Source organism: Calliphora vicina, chromosome 3, assembly GCF_958450345.1.
Source record: "Calliphora vicina chromosome 3, idCalVici1.1, whole genome shotgun sequence".
NCBI classification, from domain to species: Eukaryota; Metazoa; Arthropoda; class Insecta; order Diptera; family Calliphoridae; genus Calliphora; species Calliphora vicina.
In genome coordinates, this window is record NC_088782.1 from 88,348,081 (window position 1) to 88,368,393 (window position 20,313).

A 20,313-nucleotide genomic window follows, 5' to 3' on the forward strand; every position below is an offset into this window, starting at 1 on the left:
CATTTATGCTAGCTACTTAAGTTATGCTTTGTTAGAAAGCTACAATCTCATGCAATCCAAATATAAAAACTTAGCTTCCTAGCTCTTTAGGGCCTTTTAAAATTGCGATTTATATGAAGTCGTTAAAAACTGGGGTAATTTTGGGACATTTTTCGAAAAATGTCCGATATACCTGCATATATATCGGGTACTGTTTACGCTAGCTACCTAAGTTATACCTTGTTAGAAAGCTACAATCTCATGCAATCCAAACATAAAAACTTAGCTTCCTAGCTCTTTAGGGCCTTTTAAAATTGCGATTTATATGAAGTCGTTAAAAACTGGGGTAATTTTGTAACATTTTTCGAAAAATTTCCGATATACCCGCATATATGTCGGGTACTATTTACGCTAGCTACTTAAGTTATACCTTGTTAGAAAGCTACAATCTCATGCAATCCAAATATAGAAAATTTAGCTTTCTAGCTCTTTAGGGGCCTTTAAAATTGCGATTTATATGAAGTCGTTAAAAACTGGGGTAATTTTGGGACATTTTTCGAAAAATGTCCGATATACCCGCATATATATCCGGTACCATTTATGCTAGCTACTGAAGTTATGCTTTGTTAGAAAGCTACAATCTCATGCAATCCAAATATAAAAAAATTTAGCTTCCTAGCTCTTTAGGGCTTTTTTTTGAAAAATGTCCGATATACCTGCATATATATCGGGTAATGTTTATGCTAGCTACCTGAGTTATACCTTGTTAGAAAGCTACAATCTCATGCAATCCAAACATAAAAACTTAGCCATGCCATCCAAATATAAAAAAATTAGCTTCCTATGATTAGAGAAATTAGCTTCATATGAAGTCGTTAAAAACTGGGGTAATTTTGTAACATTTTTCGAAAAATGTCCGATATTCCCGCATATATATCGGGTACTATTTATGCTAGCTACTTAAGTTATACCTTTTTAGAAAGCTACAATCTCATGCGATTTATATGAAGTCATTAAAAACTGGGGTAATTTTGGGACATTTTTCGAAAAATGTCCAATATACCCGCATATATATCGGGTACGGTTTATGCTAGCTAGTTAAGTTATAGCTTGTTAGAAAGCTACAATCTCATGCAATCCAAATATAAAAAAATTAGCTTCCTAGCTAATTGCGATTTATATGAAGTCGTTAAAAACTGGGGTAATTTTGTAACATTTTTCGAAAAATGTCCGATATACCCGCATATATATCCGGTACCATTTATGCTAGCTACTTAACTTATGCTTTGTTAGAAAGCTACAATCTCATGCAATCCAAACATAAAAACTTAGCTTCCTAGCACTTTAGGGCCTTTTAAAATTGCGATTTATATGAAGTCGTTAAAAACTGGGGTAATTTTGGGACATTTTTCGAAAAATGTCCGATATACCTGCATATATATCGTATATGCATATATGAAGTCGTTAAAAACTGGGGTAATTTTGGGACATTTTTCGAAAAATGTCCAATATACCCGCATATATATCGGGTACGGTTTATGCTAGCTAGTTAAGTTATACCTTGTTAGAAAGCTACAATCTCATGCAATCCAAATATAACAAAAATTAGCTTCCTAGCTCTTTAGGGCCTTTTAAAATTGCGATTTATATGAAGTCGTTAAAAACTGGGGTAATTTTGGGACATTTTTCGAAAAATGTCCGATATACCTGCATATATATCGGGTACTGTTTACGCTAGCTACCTAAGTTATACCTTGTTAGAAAGCTACAATCTCATGCAATCCAAATATAAAAAAATTTAGCTTCCTAGCTCTTTAGGGCTTTTTTTTGAAAAATGTCCGATATACCTGCATATACAGTGAGCCGCAAAAGTGAGTATACACCAAAAATTATTGGATATTTTTTAAGATAATGAAAATTCTAAAATTTATCCATGATTAAAATTTTAAAGTTTCGGTTTGATAGAGATTGGCTTGAATAATATCTTTGGTTGTGAAAAATATAGATTTAAGTCGGACTATAATGATTTTCATGATCTTAAAAAATCAAAAAATTCGCTGCTGTTTACTCACTTTTGAGGCTCACTGTATATCGGGTAATGTTTATGCTAGCTACCTAAGTTATACCTTGTTAGAAAGCTACAATCTCATGCAATCCAAACATAAAAACTTAGCCATGCCATCCAAATATAAAAAAATTAGCTTCCTATGATTAGAGAAATTAGCTTCATATGAAGTCGTTAAAAACTGGGGTAATTTTGTAACATTTTTCGAAAAATGTCCGATATACCCGCATATATATCGGGTACTATTTATGCTAGCTACTTAAGTTATACCTTTTTAGAAAGCTACAATCTCATGCGATTTATATGAAGTCATTAAAAACTGGGGTAATTTTGGGACATTTTTCGAAAAATGTCCAATATACCCGCATATATATCGGGTACGGTTTATGCTAGCTAGTTAAGTTATAGCTTGTTAGAAAGCTACAATCTCATGCAATCCAAATATAAAAAAAATTAGCTTCCTAGCTAATTGCGATTTATATGAAGTCGTTAAAAACTGGGGTAATTTTGTAACATTTTTCGAAAAATGTCCGATATACCCGCATATATATCCGGTACCATTTACGCTAGCTACTTAACTTATGCTTTGTTAGAAAGCTACAATCTCATGCAATCCAAACATAAAAACTTAGCTTCCTAGCACTTTAGGGCCTTTTAAAATTGCGACTTATATGAAGTCGTTAAAAACTGGGGTAATTTTGGGACATTTTTCGAAAAATGTCCGATATACCTGCATATATATCGTATATGCATATATGAAGTCGTTAAAAACTGGGGTAATTTTGGGACATTTTTCGAAAAATGTCCAATATACCCGCATATATATCGGGTACGGTTTATGCTAGCTAGTTAAGTTATACCTTGTTAGAAAGCTACAATCTCATGCAATCCAAATATATGAAGTCGTTAAAAACTGGGGTAATTTTGGGACATTTTTCGAAAAATGTCCGATATACCTGCATATATATCGGGTACTGTTTACGCTAGCTACCTAAGTTATACCTTGTTAGAAAGCTACAATCTAATGCAATCCAAACATAAAAACTTAGCTTCCTAGCTCTTTAGGGCCTTTTAAAATTGCGATTTATATGAAGTCGTTAAAAACTGGGGTAATTTTGGGACATTTTTCGAAAAATGTCCTATATACCCACATATATTTCGGGTACTGTTTATGCTAGCTACCTAAGTTATACCTTGTTAGAAAGGTAAAATCTCATGCCATCCAAATATAAAAAAATCTAGCTTCCTACCTCTTTAGGGACTTTTAAAATTGCGATTTATATGAAGTCGTTAAAAACTGGGGTAATTTTGGGACATTTTTCGAAAAATGTCCAATATACCCGCATATATATCGGGTACGGTTAGACTTGCCAACCGTCCCGTTTTCGAATGTCCCGTGTCCCGGCGATACTCTGAACGGGACACCATTTGTCCCGTTTAAAAAAAAAAACATAACTTTTTCATTAATTACCACAAAAAATATAAAAAACTCAAAAATTGGAAATACCGATAACCAAGGATGCTTTATTTTCTGAAATATAGTATTTTCTAAAAACTGAATATCACTATTTAACAATATACATATGTACATAGGTACTTTTTTAACTTCTATGAGTTTCAATAAACTCATTAGTAAACATTATTTAACTTTCATGAAAAATAAATGGCACGATACTCGCTCTAGGATGCTTGTAGCTTTAGTTAAAGGTGAGTTGTTGGTCCATTGAAATGGACTGAGTTTGTTGAATTTATTACTTCAAATAATAATAAAAAAGCTGATAAATGCGATTAAAAATATAAATTTAAAATTATGGACTGAAATGGGTAAACTTTATTAAATAACCCGCTGCGCTTCGTTACTCCTACGTAGTAAAATAAAAAATTTTAAATATTTTTAGGTAAAATAAAAAATTTTAAATATTTTTAGGTAAAATTATAAAAAATAAATTTTCAGACAAAGTTTGAAGAATCTCGCAATTTTAATTATACAGATATTCAAAATTTACTATGTACTTTGAATGGAAAGTTTCACACCCACTGTTCCGATCTAGCCCATTTTAGCTAAATTCTGTACAGTGATAAGAATTTGATTCATACAAAGTTTAAATACATTACAATTAAAGTACTCCAGATATTCGAAATTAACTATATACTTTGTATGGGAGGTGTCACTCCCACTAATCCAATCCCGACCATTTTACAGCCAAACTATATAAAATGATAAGCGAGCTTTCGGACAAGTTTGAGGAATCTCGCAATTATAGTTCTGAAAATATTTATTTTCCTTAAACCTTGTTCCGATTCTTCCCAATTTGGTTAAAATTCATGTCGTGATATGAAATTGATTCATATAAAGTTTGAAGAATTTCACAATTATAGTACTCCAGATATTTGAAAATAACTATTTACTTTAAAAAATTCAGTCTCGCCCATTTTCAGCAAATCTCCGTATAGTGACAAGAATTTGATTCATACAAAGTTTAAATACTTCACAATTATAGTACTCCAGATATTCGAAATTAACTATTTACTTTGTATGAGAGATGCCACGCCCACTAACACAATAACATTTTCACCCAAAAAATGTAGAATAGCAAGGGTGATATTAGGGCAAAATTTTAAGACTTCCACAATTATAGTTCTCCAGATATTCGAAAATAACTATCATATAAAGTTCGAAGACTTTCACAGTAATAGTTCTTCAGATTTCACACAATTGAAATTAATGTGTTATTGTTGATTTTAATAAATAAAATAGGATAATAACACTGCTTCAAAATAACACTATTTGTCAGAACTTGAAAAGCGACCTAATGGAGGTTGTATGCCTAGGTGAGGACATGCTAATACAGTTTTCAAAGATTTTGAACACCCTCAAAATTTTGAGTTATTTTGAAACAAGTGTTTTAGGGTAGGTAGTACTTCAATACCTCTAACTCAGACATTTTAAAACCGATTTCAAAATTTTATAAAATAATCTAAGAAATTGTTTAAGTTATTAAAAAAGTCAAATTTTTTTTTTTTATTTTTTTTCGTAATTTTTCAAATTCAACAATAGTTATTTTAATTTTTTTCTATGAAAACCAAATTTTTTTTGCACAGTGCTTTAAAGACAATTTTATATAGACAAAAAGGAGATATTACTTATTAAAATCGGTTTATATATTTGCAAAAGTTATTAAACTTTTTCAAAAATATTTACCCTGTTTTTTTTTTACATTTATATGCGCTGTGGGAGAAAATACTCAAAAAGGTATTAATGAAAAGTTGAATAACTTTTACAGTTTTCATCCGATTTGAAAAATTAAAACCATGTTTTATTAAGAACTTTTCTTTATACATTGATATAAATTTTTATAAGCTTTCATATCAAAATAAGCAATGAAAAGAGACACAAATCAAAAAAGATCGTAACAAAAACAATACTTATAACTTACAAATGTATCAATAAATGCATGTCATTTTGAAGCGTAATGAGTTTTCTTTCCCAACACGTTAAAAAAAATAAAAACTGAACAAAAACTGACTGAGTTACAGATCGATAAGTTGAAAAACATCACTGTAAACGGTTTTTTCAGAATAACTTCTGAATTTGAAGGTGTTTCTAAAATTGTTTGACACAATTTGTAATGTACTCAGCAAGTCCTATAACCCACGCTAGGTCATTTTCCATGATTTTTCCATCGTTCTCTGATCATTTAGTGGTGTCCCGTTTTGGAAATTTCAAAAGGTGGCAAGTCTAGGTACGGTTTATGCTAGCTAGTTAAGTTATACCTTGTTAGAAAGCTACAATCTCATGCCATCCAAATATAAAAAAATTAGCTTCCTATGATTAGAGAAATTAGCTTCATATGAAGTCGTTAAAAACTGGGGTAATTTTGTAACATTTTTCGAAAAATGTCCGATATACCCGCATATATATCCGGTACCATTTATGCTAGCTACATAAGTTATGCTTTGTTAGAAAGCTACAATCTCATGCAATCCAAATATAAAAACTTAGCTTCCTAGCTCTTTAGGGCCTTTTAAAATTGCGATTTATATGAAGTCGTTAAAAACTGGGGTAATTTTGGGACATTTTTCGAAAAATGTCCGATATACCTGCATATATATCGGGTACTGTTTACGCTAGCTACCTAAGTTATACCTTGTTAGAAAGCTACAATCTCATGCAATCCAAACATAAAAACTTAGCTTCCTAGCTCTGTAGGGCCTTTTAAAATTGCGATTTATATGAAGTCGTTAAAAACTGGGGTAATTTTGGGACATTTTTCGAAAAATGTCCGATATACCCGCATATATATCCGGTACCATTTATGCTAGCTACTGAAGTTATGCTTTGTTAGAAAGCTACAATCTCATGCAATCCAAATATAAAAAAATTTAGCTTCCTAGCTCTTTAGGGCTTTTTTTTGAAAAATGTCCGATATACCTGCATATATATCGGGTAATGTTTATGCTAGCTACCTAAGTTATACCTTGTTAGAAAGCTACAATCTCATGCAATCCAAACATAAAAACTTAGCCATGCCATCCAAATATAAAAAAATTAGCTTCCTATGATTAGAGAAATTAGCTTCATATGAAGTCGTTAAAAACTGGGGTAATTTTGTAACATTTTTCGAAAAATGTCCGATATTCCCGCATATATATCGGGTACTATTTATGCTAGCTACTTAAGTTATACCTTTTTAGAAAGCTACAATCTCATGCGATTTATATGAAGTCATTAAAAACTGGGGTAATTTTGGGACATTTTTCGAAAAATGTCCAATATACCCGCATATATATCGGGTACGGTTTATGCTAGCTAGTTAAGTTATAGCTTGTTAGAAAGCTACAATCTCATGCAATCCAAATATAAAAAAATTAGCTTCCTAGCTAATTGCGATTTATATGAAGTCGTTAAAAACTGGGGTAATTTTGTAACATTTTTCGAAAAATGTCCGATATACCCGCATATATATATCCGGTACCATTTATGCTAGCTACTTAACTTATGCTTTGTTAGAAAGCTACAATCTCATGCAATCCAAACATAAAAACTTAGCTTCCTAGCACTTTAGGGCCTTTTAAAATTGCGATTTATATGAAGTCGTTAAAAACTGGGGTAATTTTGGGACATTTTTCGAAAAATGTCCGATATACCTGCATATATATCGTATATGCATATATGAAGTCGTTAAAAACTGGGGTAATTTTGGGACATTTTTCGAAAAATGTCCAATATACCCGCATATATATCGGGTACGGTTTATGCTAGCTAGTTAAGTTATACCTTGTTAGAAAGCTACAATCTCATGCAATCCAAATATAACAAAAATTAGCTTCCTAGCTCTTTAGGGCCTTTTAAAATTGCGATTTATATGAAGTCGTTAAAAACTGGGGTAATTTTGGGACATTTTTCGAAAAATGTCCGATATACCTGCATATATATCGGGTACTGTTTACGCTAGCTACCTAAGTTATACCTTGTTAGAAAGCTACAATCTCATGCAATCCAAATATAAAAAAATTTAGCTTCCTAGCTCTTTAGGGCTTTTTTTTGAAAAATGTCCGATATACCTGCATATATATCGGGTAATGTTTATGCTAGCTACCTAAGTTATACCTTGTTAGAAAGCTACAATCTCATGCAATCCAAACATAAAAACTTAGCCATGCCATCCAAATATAAAAAAATTAGCTTCCTATGATTAGAGAAATTAGCTTCATATGAAGTCGTTAAAAACTGGGGTAATTTTGTAACATTTTTCGAAAAATGTCCGATATACCCGCATATATATCGGGTACTATTTATGCTAGCTACTTAAGTTATACCTTTTTAGAAAGCTACAATCTCATGCGATTTATATGAAGTCATTAAAAACTGGGGTAATTTTGGGACATTTTTCGAAAAATGTCCAATATACCCGCATATATATCGGGTACGGTTTATGCTAGCTAGTTAAGTTATAGCTTGTTAGAAAGCTACAATCTCATGCAATCCAAATATAAAAAAAATTAGCTTCCTAGCTAATTGCGATTTATATGAAGTCGTTAAAAACTGGGGTAATTTTGTAACATTTTTCGAAAAATGTCCGATATACCCGCATATATATCCGGTACCATTTACGCTAGCTACTTAACTTATGCTTTGTTAGAAAGCTACAATCTCATGCAATCCAAACATAAAAACTTAGCTTCCTAGCACTTTAGGGCCTTTTAAAATTGCGACTTATATGAAGTCGTTAAAAACTGGGGTAATTTTGGGACATTTTTCGAAAAATGTCCGATATACCTGCATATATATCGTATATGCATATATGAAGTCGTTAAAAACTGGGGTAATTTTGGGACATTTTTCGAAAAATGTCCAATATACCCGCATATATATCGGGTACGGTTTATGCTAGCTAGTTAAGTTATACCTTGTTAGAAAGCTACAATCTCATGCAATCCAAATATATGAAGTCGTTAAAAACTGGGGTAATTTTGGGACATTTTTCGAAAAATGTCCGATATACCTGCATATATATCGGGTACTGTTTACGCTAGCTACCTAAGTTATACCTTGTTAGAAAGCTACAATCTAATGCAATCCAAACATAAAAACTTAGCTTCCTAGCTCTTTAGGGCCTTTTAAAATTGCGATTTATATGAAGTCGTTAAAAACTGGGGTAATTTTGGGACATTTTTCGAAAAATGTCCTATATACCCACATATATTTCGGGTACTGTTTATGCTAGCTACCTAAGTTATACCTTGTTAGAAAGGTAAAATCTCATGCCATCCAAATATAAAAAAATCTAGCTTCCTACCTCTTTAGGGACTTTTAAAATTGCGATTTATATGAAGTCGTTAAAAACTGGGGTAATTTTGGGACATTTTTCGAAAAATGTCCAATATACCCGCATATATATCGGGTACGGTTAGACTTGCCAACCGTCCCGTTTTCGAATGTCCCGTGTCCCGGCGATACTCTGAACGGGACACCATTTGTCCCGTTTAAAAAAAAAAACATAACTTTTTCATTAATTACCACAAAAAATATAAAAAACTCAAAAATTGGAAATACCGATAACCAAGGATGCTTTATTTTCTGAAATATAGTATTTTCTAAAAACTGAATATCACTATTTAACAATATACATATGTACATAGGTACTTTTTTAACTTCTATGAGTTTCAATAAACTCATTAGTAAACATTATTTAACTTTCATGAAAAATAAATGGCACGATACTCGCTCTAGGATGCTTGTAGCTTTAGTTAAAGGTGAGTTGTTGGTCCATTGAAATGGACTGAGTTTGTTGAATTTATTACTTCAAATAATAATAAAAAAGCTGATAAATGCGATTAAAAATATAAATTTAAAATTATGGACTGAAATGGGTAAACTTTATTAAATAACCCGCTGCGCTTCGTTACTCCTACGTAGTAAAATAAAAAATTTTAAATATTTTTAGGTAAAATAAAAAATTTTAAATATTTTTAGGTAAAATTATAAAAAATAAATTTTCAGACAAAGTTTGAAGAATCTCGCAATTTTAATTATACAGATATTCAAAATTTACTATGTACTTTGAATGGAAAGTTTCACACCCACTGTTCCGATCTAGCCCATTTTAGCTAAATTCTGTACAGTGATAAGAATTTGATTCATACAAAGTTTAAATACATTACAATTAAAGTACTCCAGATATTCGAAATTAACTATATACTTTGTATGGGAGGTGTCACTCCCACTAATCCAATCCCGACCATTTTACAGCCAAACTATATAAAATGATAAGCGAGCTTTCGGACAAGTTTGAGGAATCTCGCAATTATAGTTCTGAAAATATTTATTTTCCTTAAACCTTGTTCCGATTCTTCCCAATTTGGTTAAAATTCATGTCGTGATATGAAATTGATTCATATAAAGTTTGAAGAATTTCACAATTATAGTACTCCAGATATTTGAAAATAACTATTTACTTTAAAAAATTCAGTCTCGCCCATTTTCAGCAAATCTCCGTATAGTGACAAGAATTTGATTCATACAAAGTTTAAATACTTCACAATTATAGTACTCCAGATATTCGAAATTAACTATTTACTTTGTATGAGAGATGCCACGCCCACTAACACAATAACATTTTCACCCAAAAAATGTAGAATAGCAAGGGTGATATTAGGGCAAAATTTTAAGACTTCCACAATTATAGTTCTCCAGATATTCGAAAATAACTATCATATAAAGTTCGAAGACTTTCACAGTAATAGTTCTTCAGATTTCACACAATTGAAATTAATGTGTTATTGTTGATTTTAATAAATAAAATAGGATAATAACACTGCTTCAAAATAACACTATTTGTCAGAACTTGAAAAGCGACCTAATGGAGGTTGTATGCCTAGGTGAGGACATGCTAATACAGTTTTCAAAGATTTTGAACACCCTCAAAATTTTGAGTTATTTTGAAACAAGTGTTTTAGGGTAGGTAGTACTTCAATACCTCTAACTCAGACATTTTAAAACCGATTTCAAAATTTTATAAAATAATCTAAGAAATTGTTTAAGTTATTAAAAAAGTCAAATTTTTTTTTTTTATTTTTTTTCGTAATTTTTCAAATTCAACAATAGTTATTTTAATTTTTTTCTATGAAAACCAAATTTTTTTTGCACAGTGCTTTAAAGACAATTTTATATAGACAAAAAGGAGATATTACTTATTAAAATCGGTTTATATATTTGCAAAAGTTATTAAACTTTTTCAAAAATATTTACCCTGTTTTTTTTTTACATTTATATGCGCTGTGGGAGAAAATACTCAAAAAGGTATTAATGAAAAGTTGAATAACTTTTACAGTTTTCATCCGATTTGAAAAATTAAAACCATGTTTTATTAAGAACTTTTCTTTATACATTGATATAAATTTTTATAAGCTTTCATATCAAAATAAGCAATGAAAAGAGACACAAATCAAAAAAGATCGTAACAAAAACAATACTTATAACTTACAAATGTATCAATAAATGCATGTCATTTTGAAGCGTAATGAGTTTTCTTTCCCAACACGTTAAAAAAAATAAAAACTGAACAAAAACTGACTGAGTTACAGATCGATAAGTTGAAAAACATCACTGTAAACGGTTTTTTCAGAATAACTTCTGAATTTGAAGGTGTTTCTAAAATTGTTTGACACAATTTGTAATGTACTCAGCAAGTCCTATAACCCACGCTAGGTCATTTTCCATGATTTTTCCATCGTTCTCTGATCATTTAGTGGTGTCCCGTTTTGGAAATTTCAAAAGGTGGCAAGTCTAGGTACGGTTTATGCTAGCTAGTTAAGTTATACCTTGTTAGAAAGCTACAATCTCATGCCATCCAAATATAAAAAAATTAGCTTCCTATGATTAGAGAAATTAGCTTCATATGAAGTCGTTAAAAACTGGGGTAATTTTGTAACATTTTTCGAAAAATGTCCGATATACCCGCATATATATCCGGTACCATTTATGCTAGCTACATAAGTTATGCTTTGTTAGAAAGCTACAATCTCATGCAATCCAAATATAAAAACTTAGCTTCCTAGCTCTTTAGGGCCTTTTAAAATTGCGATTTATATGAAGTCGTTAAAAACTGGGGTAATTTTGGGACATTTTTCGAAAAATGTCCGATATACCTGCATATATATCGGGTACTGTTTACGCTAGCTACCTAAGTTATACCTTGTTAGAAAGCTACAATCTCATGCAATCCAAACATAAAAACTTAGCTTCCTAGCTCTGTAGGGCCTTTTAAAATTGCGATTTATATGAAGTCGTTAAAAACTGGGGTAATTTTGTAACATTTTTCGAAAAATGTCCGATATACCCGCATATATGTCGGGTACTATTTACGCTAGCTACTTAAGTTATACCTTGTTAGAAAGCTACAATCTCATGCAATCCAAATATAGAAAATTTAGCTTTCTAGCTCTTTAGGGGCCTTTAAAATTGCGATTTATATGAAGTCGTTAAAAACTGGGGTAATTTTGGGACATTTTTCGAAAAATGTCCGATATACCCGCATATATATCCGGTACCATTTATGCTAGCTACTGAAGTTATGCTTTGTTAGAAAGCTACAATCTCATGCAATCCAAATATAAAGAAATTTAGCTTCCTAGCTCTTTAGGGCCTTTTTTTGAAAAATGTCCGATATACCTGCATATATATCGGGTAATGTTCATGCTAGCTACCTAAGTTATACCTTGTTAGAAAGCTACAATCTCATGCAATCCAAACATAAAAACTTAGCCATGCCATCCAAATATAAAAAAATTAGCTTCCTATGATTAGAGAAATTAGCTTCATATGAAGTCGTTAAAAACTGGGGTAATTTTGTAACATTTTTCGAAAAATGTCCGATATACCCGCATATATATCGGGTACTATTTATGCTAGCTACTCAAGTTATACCTTTTTAGAAAGCTACAATCTCATGCGATTTATATGAAGTCATTAAAAACTGGGGTAATTTTGGGACATTTTTCGAAAAATGTCCAATATACCCGCATATATATCGGGTACGGTTTATGCTAGCTAGTTAAGTTATAGCTTGTTAGAAAGCTACAATCTCATGCAATCCAAATATAAAAAAAATTAGCTTCCTAGCTAATTGCGATTTATATGAAGTCGTTAAAAACTGGGGTAATTTTGTAACATTTTTCGAAAAATGTCCGATATACCCGCATATATATCCGGTACCATTTATGCTAGCTACTTAACTTATGCTTTGTTAGAAAGCTACAATCTCATGCAATCCAAACATAAAAACTTAGCTTCCTAGCACTTTAGGGCCTTTTAAAATTGCGATTTATATGAAGTCGTTAAAAACTGGGGTAATTTTGGGACATTTTTCGAAAAATGTCCGATATACCTGCATATATATCGTATATGCATATATGAAGTCGTTAAAAACTGGGGTAATTTTGGGACATTTTTCGAAAAATGTCCAATATACCCGCATATATATCGGGTACGGTTTATGCTAGCTAGTTAAGTTATACCTTGTTAGAAAGCTACAATCTCATGCAATCCAAATATATGAAGTCGTTAAAAACTGGGGTAATTTTGGGACATTTTTCGAAAAATTTCCAATATACCCGCATATATATCGGGTACGGTTTATGCTAGCTAGTTAAGTTATACCTTGTTAGAAAGCTACAATCTCATGCAATCCAAATATAAAAAAAATTAGCTTCCTAGCTAATTGCGATTTATATGAAGTCGTTAAAAACTGGGGTAATTTTGTAACATTTTTCGAAAAATGTCCGATATACCCGCATATATATCGGGTACTATTTATGCTAGCTACTTAAATTATACCTTGTTAGAAAGCTACAATCTCATGCAATCCAAATATAGAAAATTTAGCTTTCTAGCTCTTTAGGGGCCTTTAAAATTGCGATTTATATGAAGTCGTTCAAAACTGGGTAATTTTGGGACATTTTTCGAAAAATGTCCGATATACCCGCATATATATCGGGTACTGTTTATGCTAGCTACTTAAGTTATACCTTGTTAGAAAGCTACAATCTCATGCAATCCAAATATAAAAAAAATTAGCTTCCTAGCTAATTGCGATTTATATGAAGTCGTTAAAAACTGGGTTAATTTTGTAACATTTTTCGAAAAATGTCCGATATACCCGCATATATATCGGGTACTATTTATGCTAGCTACTTAAGTTATACCTTGTTAGAAAGCTACAATCTCATGCAATCCAAATATAAATTTAGCTTTCTAGCTCTTTAGCGGCCTTTAGAATTGCCATTTATATGAAGTCGTTAAAAACTGGGGTAATTTTGGGACATTTTTCGAAAAATGTCCGATATACCCGCATATATATCCGGTACCATTTATGCTAGCTACTTAAGTTATGCTTTGTTAGAAAGCTACAATCTCATGCAATCCAAATATAAAAAAATTTAGCTTCCTAGCTCTTTAGGGCCTTTTAAAATTGCGATTTATATGAAGTCGTTAAAAACTGGGGTAATTTTGTAACATTTTTCGAAAAATGTCCGATATACCCGCATATATGTCGGGTACTATTTATGCTAGCTACTTAAGTTATACCTTGTTAGAAAGCTAAAATCTCATGCCATCCAAATATAAAAAAATTAGCTTCCTATGATTAGAGAAATTAGCTTCATATGAAGTCGTTAAAAACTGGGGTAATTTTGTAACATTTTTCGAAAAATGTCCGATATACCCGCATATATATCGGGTACTGTTTATGCTAGCTACTTAAGTTATACCTTGTTAGAAAGGTACAATCTCATGCAATCCAAATATAAAAAAATTTAGCTTCTTAGCTTTTTTAGGCCTTTTAAAATTGCGATTTATATGAAGTCGTTAAAAACTGGGGTAATTTTGGGACATTTTTCGAAAAATGTTCGATATACCTGCATATATATCGGGTACTGTTTATGCTAGCTACCTAAGTTATACCTTGTTAGAAAGCTACAATCTCATGCAATCCAAACATAAAAACTTAGCTTCCTAGCTCTTTAGGGCCTTTTAAAATTGCGATTTATATGAAGTCGTTAAAAACTGGGGTAATTTTGTAACATTTTTCGAAAATGTCCGATATACCCGCATATATGTCGGGTACTATTTACGCTAGCTACTTAAGTTATACCTTGTTAGAAAGCTAAAATCTCATGCCATCCAAATATAAAAAAATTTAGCTTCCTACCTCTTTAGGGCCTTTTAAAATTGTGATTTATATGAAGTCGTTAAAAACTGGGGTAATTTTGGGACATTTTTCGAAAAATTTCCAATATACCCGCATATATATCGGGTACGGTTTATGCTAGCTAGTTAAGTTATACCTTGTTAGAAAGCTACAATCTCATGCAATCCAAATATAAAAAAATTAGCTTCCTAGCTAATTGCGATTTATATGAAGTCGTTAAAAACTGGGGTAATTTTGTAACATTTTTCGAAAAATGTCCGATATACCCGCATATATATCGGGTACTATTTATGCTAGCTACTTAAATTATACCTTGTTAGAAAGCTACAATCTCATGCAATCCAAATATAGAAAATTTAGCTTTCTAGCTCTTTAGGGGCCTTTAAAATTGCGATTTATATGAAGTCGTTAAAAACTGGGTAATTTTGGGACATTTTTCGAAAAATGTCCGATATACCCGCATATATATTGGGTACTGTTTATGCTAGCTACTTAAGTTATACCTTGTTAGAAAGCTACAATCTCATGCAATCCAAATATAAAAAAAATTAGCTTCCTAGCTAATTGCGATTTATATGAAGTCGTTAAAAACTGGGTTAATTTTGTAACATTTTTCAAAAAATGTCCGATATACCCGCATATATATCGGGTACTATTTATGCTAGCTACTTAAGTTATACCTTGTTAGAAAGCTACAATCTCATGCAATCCAAATATAAATTTAGCTTTCTAGCTCTTTAGCGGCCTTTAGAATTGCCATTTATATGAAGTCGTTAAAAACTGGGGTAATTTTGGGACATTTTTCGAAAAATGTCCGATATACCCGCATATATATCCGGTACCATTTATGCTAGCTACTTAAGTTATGCTTTGTTAGAAAGCTACAATCTCATGCAATCCAAATATAAAAAAATTTAGCTTCCTAGCTCTTTAGGGCCTTTTAAAATTGCGATTTATATGAAGTCGTTAAAAACTGGGGTAATTTTGTAACATTTTTCGAAAAATGTCCGATATACCCGCATATATGTCGGGTACTATTTATGCTAGCTACTTAAGTTATACCTTGTTAGAAAGCTAAAATCTCATGCCATCCAAATATAAAAAAATTAGCTTCCTATGATTAGAGAAATTAGCTTCATATGAAGTCGTTAAAAACTGGGGTAATTTTGTAACATTTTTCGAAAAATGTCCGATATACCCGCATATATATCGCGTACTGTTTATGCTAGCTACTTAAGTTATACCTTGTTAGAAAGGTACAATCTCATGCAATCCAAATATAAAAAAATTTAGCTTCTTAGCTTTTTTAGGCCTTTTAAAATTGCGATTTATATGAAGTCGTTAAAAACTGGGGTAATTTTGGGACATTTTTCGAAAAATGTTCGATATACCCAAATATATATCGGGTACTGTTTATGCTAGCTACTTAAGTTATACCTTGTTAGAAAGCTACAATCTCATGCAATCCAAACATAAAAACTTAGCTTCCTAGCTCTTTAGGGCCTTTTAAAATTGCGATTTATATGAAGTCGTTAAAAACTGGGGTAATTTTGTAACATTTTTCGAAAAATGTCCGATATACCCGCATATATGTCCGGCACTATTTATGCTAGCTACTTAAGTTATACCTTGTTAGAAAGCTAAAATCTCATGCCATCCAAATATAAAAAAATTAGCTTCCTACCTCTTTAGGGCCTTTTAAAATTGCGATTTATATGAAGTCGTTAAAAATTGGGGTAATTTTGGGACATTTTTCGAAAAATGTCCAATATACCCGCTTATATATCGGGTACGGTTTATGCTAGCTAGTTAAGTTAGACCTTGTTAGAAAGCTACAATCTCATGCAATCCAAATATAAAAACAATTAGCTTCCTACCTCTTCAGGGCCTTTTAAAATTGCGATTTATACGAAGTCGTTAAAAACTGGGTAATTTTGGGACATTTTTCGAAAAATGTCCGATATACCCGCATATATATCAGGTACTGTTTATGCTAGCTACTTAAGTTATACCTTTTTAGAAAGCTACAATCTCGTGCAATCCAAATATAAAAAAAATTAGCTTCCTAGCTAATTGCGATTTATATGAAGTCGTTAAAAACTGGGGTAGTTTTGTAACATTTTTCGAAAAATGTCCGATATATCCGCATATATATCGGGTACTATTTATGCTAGCTACTTAAGTTATACCTTGTTAGAAAGCTACAATCTCATGCAATCCAAATATAGAAAATTTAGCTTTCTAGCTCTTTAGGGCCTTTTAAAATTGCGATTTATATGAACTCATTAAAAACTGGGGTAATTTTGTAACATTTTTCGAAAAATGTCCGATATACCCGCATATATGTCGGGTACTATTTATGCTAGCTACTTAAGTTATACCTTGTTAGAAAGCTAAAATCTCATGCCATCCAAATATAAAAAAATTAGCTTCCTATGATTAGAGAAATTAGCTTCATATGAAGTCGTTAAAAACTGGGGTAATTTTGTAACATTTTTCGAAAAATGTCCGATATACCCGCATGTATATCGGGTACTGTTTATGCTAGCTACTTAAGTTATACCTTGTTAGAAAGCTACAATCTCATGCAATCCAAATATAGAAAAATTTAGCTTCCTAGCTTTTTTGGGCCTTTTAAAATTGCGATTTATATGAAGTCGTTAAAAACTGGGGTAATTTTGGGACATTTTTCGAAAAATGTCCGATATACCCGCATATATATCGGGTACGGTTTATGCTAGCTAGTTAAGTTATACCTTGTTAGAAAGCTACAATCTCATGCAATCCAAATATAAAAAAAAATTGCTTCCTACCTCTATAGGACCTTTTAAAATTGCGATTTATATGAAGTCGTTAAAAACTGGGGTAATTTTGGGACATTTTTCGAAAAATGTTCGATATACCTGCATATATATCGGGTACTGTTTATGCTAGCTACCTAAGTTATACCTTGTTAGAAAGCTACAATCTCATGCAATCCAAATATAAAAAAAATTAGCTTCCTAGCTAATTGCGATTTATATGAAGTCGTTAAAAACTGGGGTAATTTTGTAACATTTTTCGAAAAATGTCCGATATACCCGCATATATATCGGGTACTATTTATGCTAGCTACTTAAATTATACCTTGTTAGAAAGCTACAATCTCATGCAATCCAAATATAGAAAATTTAGCTTCCTACCTCTTTAGGGCCTTTTAAAATTGCGATTTATATGAAGTCGTTAAAAACTGGGGTAATTTTGGGACATTTTTCGAAAAATGTCCAATATACCCGCATATATATCGGGTACGGTTTATGCTAGCTAGTTAAGTTATACCTTGTTAGAAAGCTACAATCTCATGCAATCCAAATATAAAAAAAATTGCTTCCTACCTCTATAGGACCTTTTAAAATTGCGATTTATATGAAGTCGTTAAAAACTGGGGTAATTTTGGGACATTTTTCGAAAAATGTTCGATATACCTGCATATATATCGGGTACTGTTTATGCTAGCTACCTAAGTTATACCTTGTTAGAAAGCTACAATCTCATGCAATCCAAACATAAAAACTTAGCTTCCTAGCTCTTTAGGGCCTTTTAAAATTGCGATTTATATGAAGTCGTTAAAAACTGGGGTAATTTTGTAACATTTTTCGAAAAATGTCCGATATACCCGCATATATGTCGGGTACTATTTACGCTAGCTACTTAAGTTATACCTTGTTAGAAAGCTAAAATCTCATGCCATCCAAATATAAAAAAATTTAGCTTCCTACCTCTTTAGGGCCTTTTAAAATTGCGATTTATATGAAGTCGTTAAAAACTGGGGTAATTTTGGGACATTTTTCGAAAAATGTCCAATATACCCGCATATATATCGGGTACGGTTTATGCTAGCTAGTTAAGTTATACCTTGTTAGAAAGCTACAATCTCATGCAATCCAAATATAAAAAAAATTGCTTCCTACCTCTATAGGACCTTTTAAAATTGCGATTTATATGAAGTCGTTAAAAACTGGGGTAATTTTGTAACATTTTTCGAAAAATGTCCGATATACCCGCATATATGTCGGGTACTATTTACGCTAGCTACTTAAGTTATACCTTGTTAGAAAGCTAAAATCTCATGCCATCCAAATATAAAAAAATTTAGCTTCCTACCTCTTTAGGGCCTTTTAAAATTGCGATTTATATGAAGTCGTTAAAAACTGGGGTAATTTTGGGACATTTTTCGAAAAATGTCCAATATACCCGCATATATATCGGGTACGGTTTATGCTAGCTAGTTAAGTTATACCTTGTTAGAAAGCTACAATCTCATGCAATCCAAATATAAAAAAAATTAGCTTCCTAGCTAATTGCGATTTATATGAAGTCGTTAAAAACTGGGGTAATTTTGTAACATTTTTCGAAAAATGTCCGATATACCCGCATATATATCGGGTACTATTTATGCTAGCTACTTAAATTATACCTTGTTAGAAAGCTACAATCTCATGCAATCCAAATATAGAAAATTTAGCTTTCTAGCTCTTTAGGGGCCTTTAAAATTGCGATTTATATGAAGTCGTTAAAAACTGGGTAATTTTGGGACATTTTTCGAAAAATGTCCGATATACCCGCATATATATCGGGTACTGTTTATGCTAGCTACTTAAGTTATACCTTGTTAGAAAGCTACAATCTCATGCAATCCAAATATAAAAAAAATTAGCTTCCTAGCTAATTGCGATTTATATGAAGTCGTTAAAAACTGGGTTAATTTTGTAACATTTTTCGAAAAATGTCCGATATACCCGCATATATATCGGGTACTATTTATGCTAGCTACTTAAGTTATACCTTGTTAGAAAGCTACAATCTCATGCAATCCAAATATAAATTTAGCTTTCTAGCTCTTTAGCGGCCTTTAGAATTGCCATTTATATGAAGTCGTTAAAAACTGGGGTAATTTTGGGACATTTTTCGAAAAATGTCCGATATACCCGCATATATATCCGGTACCATTTATGCTAGCTACTTAAGTTATGCTTTGTTAGAAAGCTACAATCTCATGCAATCCAAATATAAAAAAATTTAGCTTCCTAGCTCTTTAGGGCCTTTTAAAATTGCGATTTATATGAAGTCGTTAAAAACTGGGGTAATTTTGTAACATTTTTCGAAAAATGTCCGATATACCCGCATATATGTCGGGTACTATTTATGCTAGCTACTTAAGTTATACCTTGTTAGAAAGCTAAAATCTCATGCCATCCAAATATAAAAAAATTAGCCTCCTATGATTAGAGAAATTAGCTTCATATGAAGTCGTTAAAAACTGGGGTAATTTTGTAACATTTTTCGAAAAATGTCCGATATACCCGCATATATATCGGGTACTGTTTATGCTAGCTACTTAAGTTATACCTTGTTAGAAAGGTACAATCTCATGCAATCCAAATATAAAAAAATTTAGCTTCCTAGCTTTTTTAGGCCTTTTAAAATTGTGATTTATATGAAGTCGTTAAAAACTGGGGTAATTTTGGGACATTTTTCGAAAAATGTCCGATATACCTGCATATATATCGGGTAATGTTT